This window comes from Microtus pennsylvanicus, chromosome 3 (genome assembly GCF_037038515.1).
Source record: "Microtus pennsylvanicus isolate mMicPen1 chromosome 3, mMicPen1.hap1, whole genome shotgun sequence".
NCBI lineage: Eukaryota > Metazoa > Chordata > Mammalia > Rodentia > Cricetidae > Microtus > Microtus pennsylvanicus.
The window spans coordinates 63113944-63124161 of record NC_134581.1 but is presented as its reverse complement, the minus strand read 5'-3'; the positions used below and the strand labels follow the sequence as shown (position 1 = coordinate 63124161).

At 49.2% G+C, this 10218-nt stretch overlaps 1 pseudogene; it reads left to right on the top strand.

Annotated features, from left to right (window-relative positions):
• The first annotated feature begins 5418 nt into the window (after window positions 1–5418).
• Window positions 5419–9719, top strand: LOC142847036 (cytochrome P450 1A1-like; annotated as a pseudogene).
• The last annotated feature ends 499 nt before the right edge of the window (window positions 9720–10218 follow it).

Genomic DNA, 10218 nt, shown 5'->3' with positions numbered 1-10218 from the left:
GGGTGCTAACAACTGGCTGTAACTCCAGTTCTAAGAGATCCTCTGGCTTCTAGGGACACGAGGCAAATATGTGGTCTTCAGATTTGCATGCAGGCAAAACACCAACCACAAAGTAAAAATAAATATAAATAAATAATTTTATACGATTATGTATAGTATTTTGCCTACATGTATGCCTGAAGGCCAGAAGAGAGCATCAAACCTCATTACAGATGGCCGTGAGCCACTATGTGGTTGCTGAGAATTGAACTCGGGAAGTCTGGAAAAGAGGCAGTACTCTTAATCTCTGGGCCATCTCTCCAGCCCTAATAAATTTTTGAAAAATGCAAAGCATGTACACAAAAATGAAAACATATCAGATAAAAGAAGCAGGTGTTTTTCTGCTTGACTTCACCTCTTTTTTGTTTGTTTGGTTTTGGTTTTGTGGGGCTGGTTGATTAGGTTTGAGAGATGGTATCACTCTGTAAACCAGGCTGGCCTTGTACTCACTCTGTAGACCAGGCTGGCATTGAACTTACAGAGATCCATCTGCCTCTACTTCCCCAGTGCTTTGATTAAAGGTGTTTGTCACCACTCCCCAGCATGGATTTTCATTGTCCTAACCTGGGGTAGGGACTTAAAAGTACAGAGTAGGGATCCAGCTGTCCCCAAAGGACAGTTGACACCGAAGTGAAAGTAGAAAGGACTCTAAATGCTTGGTTTATAGAAACCTCAGAAGTCCACCATCAATGGGGTGACCATGTAACTCAACATAGGAGCCTCCCCAACTAGTCTAGAATCTTCTAAGAATAAAAGAAGGCACTTTAAATATTTATGTCAGGACAACAGGTGTGCTCATGACTTCCTGCTGCTCTGGTAAAATAGCTGAGGGAAACAGTCTGAGGAAGGAAGGCTTTCTTTGGCTCTATTGTGGTAAGGGCACAGCAGTAGGAACATGGGCCAGGCTGCATCTGCTGTCCGGAAGCAGAGGGAGGTGAATGCGGCTACACCTGGCTTTCTCCCTTGTAGTTGGTCCTGGACCCAGACTCAAGAGACGGTGCCAGCCACATTGAAAGTCAAATCTCTTGGAAATACATTGGAACACTCAGAGGTGTCCATGGTGATTCTACCCTCCGTCAAGGTGACCACAACCACAGCGTTAGAACAAGACTGTCCTAGGAAAGTAACATTGCTTTAACTGCAGCAGGCAAGTGTCAGACAGTGGAGGGCGGTGCCATCTGAACCTGGGTTCTACAGACTGAATCTCAGTGGATCTCTGGGCACAGAGAGGAAAGGTCCTCAGGGCTCAAACGTTGGCTGCACTGGAGGGTGACTGGTGGGAAGAGGACATAATGAAAGACAATCACACGTTTCCACATCTCCACAAACTCCACTCTTTCCACACTCTTCCTCCCACCGTCCACTATTGTTTTTGTTCATGCTGTGCCACCTGCCTAGGTCATCAATACTGTTCCTTCAGGTTCCCCAGAATCTCTGTGTCACCTGCCTCAGCCTTCTCTGGTTTCTGTAGCATCTATGGGCTCTGCCCAGGCTTTCTTTGGGGTGTGGCTCCTCTCTTCCCTGTGGAGTAAGAGATTTTTGTAGGGTCTTGTTTCATTCCTAGCCCTCAGCAGTACTGACCAGAATCCCCCAGCTGTTGACTGTCAGGATGACTCCCAAGCTGTTTGCCTCCCTCCAGCCAAGAGCCCTCACCCTCCCAATGTGTTCCTGGTATCAGTCACTCAGAAAGCCAAGGAGCTTCTCACGCAAAGGCATAAACTTTGAACTTGGATTGGGTATTAAACTCTGTGCCAAGGTCTCCAAACCTTCTGCCTGTCAATTATCCAGGGATTAGAGAGGGCCCTGTTCCTTCCAATGTGGCTGTTAGCCCAGACAAGTCTTTGTGACAGTGGATGTAAGGTTCCCAATTTTCTAGTGAACAGAGTCTGGGGAGATGAGGGTCTTGGCTTAGAGCCTGAGCTTGTGGCCCTGCGGCTTCCCTTAGCAGGAAGATCCATAGCCTGGAAGCAGGATGCTGGAGATTTAGGCTCTGATTTCATCTGCCCCAGGTCACTGTGCCTGTTCCTTCTGGCCTCAGTTTCTCCAGCTGAGAAGGAAAGAGAGACTGCCTTTATTAGCTAATGAAGGTTTTGGAGTCAAATGCCTGGTTGAGGACAGGAGCCAAGCAGTGAGGCTTCCTGTGTTCAGGGTGGCAAGTCTGAGAACTAGGTCTTCCAGCCATGATGAGCAGGTTTCCACGACTCCCTGGAGCTAAGGCGTTGCTAGAGACAACAGAAACAGGAGGAAGACAGTGACTGTAGAGCAGGCTGAGGGATCTAGAAGGGTCTGGCTCCCACTTCCTGGTCAGAATTTATGTCTGCACAAGCTCTTGCAGTTCTCTTGTTCTGGCTCCAAAGTGGGTACCAGGAAATTTCTTAGTCTGAGTAGAGATGCAGGGAGTGGACCGGCTGTGAAGATGCTGAGAAGGCCACTCCACCTCCTATGTCTCCTGCTTGTTCTGTTGCCCAGCTTATCCCCTCCCCTTCCTTTTCTCCTATTCCTCATTGTCCTCCTCATTGTTTTTATTTTTTCCAGTCTTCCTATGTCTTCTCAGTACTCCTGGCTGGGCTACTGTTATTATGTAGCCCAGACTGACCTGGAACTCATGGAAATCCTCTTGCTTCAGCTTCCCAAGGATTAGGTTAATAGGTTTGTACCATCATGGCCAGCACTTGTTACCTAATCATGATCATTATGTACTGGAGGCTCAATGCTACTGATGCCATGTATTCTTCTAGAATGCAGTTTTGGCAATCATTTCTTCCTCACAAAGATTTGTATACTTCATTAAATTTCAACATGCCAATTTCCTACATTGGGGCATAGAGGAAGAAGCAGCAGATTGGATAAGGATCATAGCTATGGGGTCAGATGTCCTGAGACTGGCCATGAAGAAGTGCTGGAACTGACATCAGGTGAACTCTAACTTGCTGTGGAAAGGATATGGGGGGGGGGTACACGCGTTATTGAAGACTCAACATGGGGACCACTAGAAGCCTAGATGGGCAGACCTGGTGGAATCTGCAAGAGGTTCTGGTTTCTATCTTCAGATACCAAAGGATCTGAGCAAAAGTGGTAACAGAAAGCTTTTCACACTCTGGAAGGCACAGTGGGGAAGGAGTTGACAGAGTCCAAAAGCAAAGGGGACTCCATTCTCTAGGGAGCAGTGATAGGGACCTTGATGAGACTGTAACCACGGGGCTAGACAGATGTCAAAATGAACAGAGGTGTTCTTGGTCCTTCATTCTATTTCCAGCACAGAAGCCTGAGTAATCTTGCTCAGGTCATACCAGGCCCACACTACAGATTCTCATCTTCCTTGTTGTGGGGAGGTACTTCCTGCACTGGGGCAAATGTCAGGAGAACATCCCCCATTCCCACAGCTCTACCCATAACTAGCCCTGTGGAGCCACTGTGTCTAGGAGGTGTACCCGCTACAGGTGCATCCCCAGGTAGGTACCTGGGAGGCTTCATTCTTCATTCCACACTTTTACCCCTGCCAGTGTCATCTCAGACAGCATCACACCCCTGACAACCCCACTGCAGTTGCAAACTGACCTCTGTTTGTCTTTTTTGTTTCTATTGCGCCCCCTTTTCTGCACTATTTCCGTCTCTGTGTTGTGTTTCTTATCACCTGTCTCCCCCAGCAGAGGATAAACGCCATCAAAGGAACACTGTTAATTCTGCTCCTAGCATCCAGCGCATCGAAGGCACTTGAGAATATTTGGGCAATGCTGAGGGTGACTTGTGAGTGGAACGGCTGCTGAGGGGGTGGATGAGTTTGGTTTTCAATTTTGTTTTGTTTTGTTTTCTGGTCTTGGTCCCAGAGCAGATGGCCGTGTTACTTCTGGGCTCGGGAGCTCACAGGAGAGGGCAGATGTTAGTTGGGAACAGGTGGAGCCAAGTTAACAAACAAGTTTAGCTTTTCTCCTTAGACTCTTACTGAGGGAGCACCCTTCAGGGCCAAAGAGCGCCTCCAAACAGCCAGCTAGGTGTGCTGGGTGGTGCTGCTGGGTGTCCTGCTACTAAAAGTGTGGACATAGGCTGTCAGACCTTTGCTCTCAGGCAGATGCTGAGCTTCGCACGCGAGCCGGGCCCTTTGCACTGCCTGACTTGGTCTAGTTGCGCTCTTGCAAAGCCTAGATTATTTCTCTCTCTTGAGGCCCACCCCAACGCCCAGACAAACTGGCCCTTGAGAGCCTCACTCCTCCCCCTCCGCCTGTTAGCTTGACGGCACTGCGACCCGTGCCCATTTCTGAGCTGGATGGCTCTTCTCATGCCATTTGTCACTTACGGGGCACCACATCCCCAGCCAGGTGGGGCAGGGACAGGCAGGCCTACCTCTGCCCCAGAGGACGGAGCATGCTGAGGCATGCAGGCCCTAAGAGCCTAATGCCATGCATATCTCCCCACTGGCCCCTATGCCCCCTGCAGACTGCCTGGATCCCCCCCTCACCCTTTCCTCCACTATCTGCAAGTAGCTCCTCAGCTACTTCTCTGTGGTCTGCCTCTGTATACAAAACACTAGCAAGCCCCGGGAGCCCAGTGGGAGCTGCAAGAGGGGTCTGCCAGGCTTGTAGCTTGCAATAGGTGACATTAAAGGTGAGATCTGCATGCTCACCAGCCACCCCCACCCTTAGATCAAGCAGCGCGAACGTGCATCATAGGCTGGTACCCAATCTGAGGGAAACAGAGTCATCCAGTGGCGCCACTGGCCTTCCTGTCCATCCTCGGGGCTGGGGTCGTTGTGCTTCTCATGAGAGCTTGGACTCAGGATCCAGGCAAGAAAAGTCACCAAGTCACCAACCAGCTGCTCTCCCTCCACCAGGCTTTCCTGGCACCCATTGGCTTGAAGTGGGAGAGAAAATCTTACACACCCAATGTTTTCCTTGCATAAAATAGTGGAAAGGAATCTAGGTGGTCTGGGATGCAGCCCCCCCCAAATTAGCTATTATGCTGCCCCAGGATTCCCTCAAGATCCTCCCTCAACAGGATAATAATCAAAACTGTATCATTTAAAACACTGCTTGGTCAATGAGTCTAGCAAATTTCTAGCAGGCTCTTACATATTTAATTAACCCATTTCTAATAATTTATATTTTACTATGGGGTGTGTGGCCTACCGGCAAGGTTCCACTTGGCAGCTTTCTTCTTTCTCTTCTGGCGGCTCCATGGCATCTCTTTGTCTCCACACAATCTCTCTCTCTCTCTCTCTATATATATATATCTTTTCAGCCTGGCTTTACTTTGTTAAGCCATTGACTGAAAGCAGCTTCTTTATTAACCAATGGGAATAAAACATATTCACAGCATACATCACCTCCCACATCAAGGTCCTATAAAGGTGGTGGTGTCTTCACCCTGACCCTGAAGGTGGTAGGTAGTTCCTTGGAGCCTTCCCTGATCCTCATTGGGATCCCCAGACAGCACTCGTGGGTTCAGCATCTCCTCACAGACGAAGGTGAGTACTGGGGGCTCCTGGTTTGCCCCTCCTTCCCAAGAAAAGGAAGTTTGGATGATGGAGTGCTGGGTAGCCCCTCCAAGATGGAACACTAAGAACCTTTATTGTGATCAGGAAATTCCTTAGGGGAGAAACTGAGGCTAGAGAACTAAAAGGATTTGCCTAAGGTCCAGTAACTAGTGTCAGATCTTTAGATGGAAATGAGATACCCTACACTTTCAGGTCAACTCCCACTGCCTCACTGATCTTTGGGGGCTTCCCCATTCCTGCACATGTAACCCCTTCCTCAGGACTGCCAATAGGGTAGAGGGCTCTCTCTGGGTGGGTAGGGTGGATAGAGGAGGTGCACTGAACTTTACTGTGTACTCCGTCTTATTTCAAAACTACCCCTGATAGCCTCCACCCTCCCAAAGGCTAGCATGGCAGAGCTGAGAGTTCTGCCGTGCTCAGCAGGAGCCTTGGAACCACCCACTGCTCAGGGGTTCCCTGTCCCACTGACTGACTCTTCCATCCTTGCTGGGATACAGCCAGCTTAATAGATTGCTAGCTGGTGGAAACAAGAGTTGTATTTCCCCCGACTCTTCCATCTTACAAAGGCTAGAGGTTTCTTGGGATACCAATTATGTTGAAGGAGAAACCAAGGCACACCTAGGCTGGAGGTCTCCCCACTACATTGAAGGAACTGAGTCTCCAGTATGCTTTGTGAGTCAACTCCTCTGGAAAGCCCCTCTCTTCAAGGTGGCTGTAGTATTTGGGATAGGAACTGTACATCTTCTTGTCTTATGTGATTCAGATCTTCTTTTCTTAGCATCTGCACTCTCTGAATTGGGCAATCTTTTTTTGTTTGTTTGTTTTTCCAAAACAGGGTTTCTCTGTGTAGTCCTGTCTGTCCTGGAACTCACTCTCTAGACCAGACTGGCCCTGAATTCACAGATCCACCTGCCTCTGCCTCCTGAGTGCTGGGATTAAAAAGCCTGCACCACCAGCTCCCGGCTGACCTGGGCAATCTTGTCTTACCTCTCTGGGTTACATCACTAAAGCCCGAAAGGTAAAGCGACTTCTTCAAACTACCGGACTGGATGTCACTGCAGAGCCACTCTCCCTGCTGGGCACAGCCTTAGGGCAGTCTGTGTATTTGCCATTAAAGTGTGGCTCTGTTGAACTCAGAGCACTAGAGCTGAGAGGAATGTGGCTTGGGCACTTATTTTCTGTCCCCTTGCATCCCTGTCCTCTACCAGGGTTAAGTGGAATTCTTTAGATCCTAGGATGAACAGAGTGACCTGAGAACTCAAATTTTTTGTTTTTCTAAGGGAGGCAACTGTGATAGTAGCTGGAAATCCCGTGGAATTTTCCCTAATAGCTCTGAATCCTGACTCTGTCGCAATTGCTGGATGACTTGGGCAAGTCAGTGCCCTATTTGGAGGCCTATTTCCCTGCTAGACTATGAAGTGAGGCCGAAGGAGCAAATGATCTCTTATTCCCCAATAGCGTGGCATCCAAAAAGTGTAGGACCCAACGGGACTGCTTGTGTGGTTTGTGCTAATTGTGCAATTATTGGAATTGGTCGGGTGGTCCAAAGCTGTGTTTAGACACAGACACTGCTTTGGTTGCTGCTCATGATGGATATAAAACCGACAAAGGAAACGACAGCGTTGGGGTGAATGGAGACCACAGACATTGGAAGTCGCTGTTTGAAATCTCACAGTAGCAGTTTAGAGAGGCTCTCTGGAAGTGAGTGGCAGCAGGAATATTCAAATTCCCTAGCTGTGCAACTTTGAGACTGTCACTCACCCTCTCTGAGTCTCACTGCAGCCTTCTTTGTAGGTTTGGGTTCGAGATTGAATAAGAAACGTCTGTGTGTGGGAGGAATATGATCAAAACCAAACCACAATTTGCTTCCAGGGTACAGAGACTTCTCTATAAGAGCCCAGTCCACGAGACCCCAGCCTTTCTGTGTGTGGAATTTTTGGCACAAGGTGGCAGCTCAACAAACAATCCCTGTCTCCCTCCATGCCCAGTGACAGGCTTCTCCTTTCCTTGCCCAGCATGGTGACGCTTTAGGAAATCCGTCCCTCACCCTCACTCTGATGGTCTGTCTTTCCTTTTCTTGCCTCTCTCAGCAGCCACCTAGAAGATGCCTTCCCTATATGGACTTCTAACCTTCCTGTCAGCCACAGAGCTGCTCCTGGCCATCACCACCTTCTGCCTCGGATTCTGGGTGGTCAGAGCCACAAGGACCAGCGTCCCTAAAGGCCTGAAGAGTCCACCTGGGCCCTGGGGATGGCCCATCATTGGACACATACTGACTCTGGGGAAGAACCCACACCTGTCTCTGACCAAGCTGAGCAAGCAGTACGGGGATGTGCTGCAGATTCGCATTGGCTCCACGCCTGTGGTGGTGCTGAGTGGCCTGGACACCATCCGGCAGGCCCTGGTGCGTCAGGGGGATGACTTCAAGGGCCGACCAGACCTCTACAGCTTTAATTTCATCAGCAATGGGCAGATCATGGCTTTCAAACAAGACTCTGGATCAGTATGGGTTGCCCAGTAGAGCCTAGCCCAGGATGTGTTGATGAGATTCTCCATAGCCTCAGACCCAGATTCTGCATTATCTTGCTACTTGGGAGTGGTGGGGGGTATGTGAGCAGGGAGGTGGAATACCTAATCATAATGTTCCAAAAGCTGATGGCAGAGGATGGCCACTTCGACCCTTATAGGTGTTTGGTGGTGTCAGTAGCCAATGTCATCTGTGCCATGTGCTTTGGTCAACGTTATGACCATGATAACCAAGAGCTGCTTAGCATAGTCAATCTGAGCAATGAGTTTGGGGAAGTTACTGCCTCTGGATTCCCAGCTGACTTCATCCCTGTCCTCCGCTACCTACCTAACTCGTCCCTGGATGTCTTCAAGAACCTGAATAAGAATTTCTACAGCTTCATCTAGAAGTTAATCAAGGAACACTACAGAACATTTGAGAAGATAGAGGCTGTGGAGGAGCAGGTGGTGGGAAGCAGGTCGGGTCCAGGGCCAGAACGTCACAGGCAAGCTTGAAGCCAGTGGCAGAGTGCATTCCATTCTCACCAGGGCACTAGAACTTTTCTTGGTTAATCCTTCAGTGCATCAGTCAGACAAAAGCCACCAAATAGGAGGAGTTCTGGGCCAGTTCTTGTTGGACCAGGAAGAGATAAAACCCTGTCTCCTGGCCTCATAGTAGAAAAAAATTTAAGAACGTCTAACACTAAGAGTGTCGGGCTCTGTGCCTCAAGGGTCCCGCGAGCTGGGGCCACCAGTTCTCTGAAGTAGGAAGGAGACTTGGAAAGGGAAAGGACAAGTAGGACAGCAGCCTCAGAGTGTCAGCTCTTGCACAAAGGCGCTAATGGCAGGGAGGGACCAGGCCTAGATGGAGAGGTAGGGCTAGACTTGAGGTATGTCTCACCTTGTGCTCTTTCACCTCCCAGGGCCACATCCGGGACATCACAGACAGCCTCATTGAGCACTGTCAGGACAAAAAGTTGGACGAGAATGCCAATGTCCAGCTGTCAGATGATAAGGTCATTAGTGTCGTCTTTGACCTCTTTGGAGCAGGTGTGTGCTCTTCAGTGTATCATCCTGTGCTCAGGTGCCCGAAGCTGCCACATCCCTAACTTCTTTCCCTCTGTTCTGTCCTGGTCAGGGTTTGACACAGTCACTACTGCTATCTCTTGGAGCCTCATGTACCTGGTGACAAACCCTAGGGTACAGAGAAAGATCCAGGAGGAGCTAGGTAGGTGGTGGTTCCACTCAGAGGAGTCCTTGTGCGGGGACCCTGATAAAGTCTGGGCAATCCCTTAATCCTCTTGGATCCCTGTATTCTGTAGACACAGTGATTGGCAGGAATCGGAGACCCCGACTTTCTGACAGACCTCAGCTGCCCTATCTGGAGGCCTTCATCCTGGAGACTTTCCAACATTCATCCTTCCTTCCCTTCACCATCCCCCACAGGTCAGGCCATAGAGCTATTGGTATTTGATACTAGGCCTTAGTTAATATGCACAGCCAGTTAAGGCTCTTGAGAGGGACATGACATGAGAGACAGGGGATAGATTCCCTCTGTGATCCTGAACCTGGCTGAGCTTCCTCTTTCCCCAGCACCACAAGAGACAGAAATCTGTGTGGCTTCTATATCCCCAAGGGACGTTATGTCTCTGTGAGCCAGTGGCACATTAACCATGACCAGTAAGTTGACAGAGGAAGTAGAAACTCCTGGGTGGGCGAGGTCCATCCTCTCCTGGGCTTCAGACCCTCTTACCTCTCGGGGATTGACCTAACTGTTGCGTATAAGCCCCTAACATCTACTTCAACTCTCTTCCTTTGCTTACAGTGTGGTGACCCAAACAAGTTCCAGCCTGAAAGTTTTCTCACCTCAAGTGGCACTCTAGACAATTAATATCATTTTATGTGTATGAGTATTTTTCTTGCTTGCCTGTCTATTGTGTGTATGTGTGGTACCTGTGGAGGCCAGAAGAGGGCGTCTGGTCCCTTGGAACTAGAGTTACAGACAATTTTGAGCCACCCTGTGAGTGCTGGGATTGGAACTCATGTCCTCTGAAAGAGCCAGCCAGTGCTCCTAACCATCGAGTCATCTCTCAAGCCTCTCATTCACATTCTTAGTTTTTGTTATTCTTGTTTTTCCCTTTTGGCTTTTTAACCCTTTTCCCCACCAGCTTTTTCTTGATTCT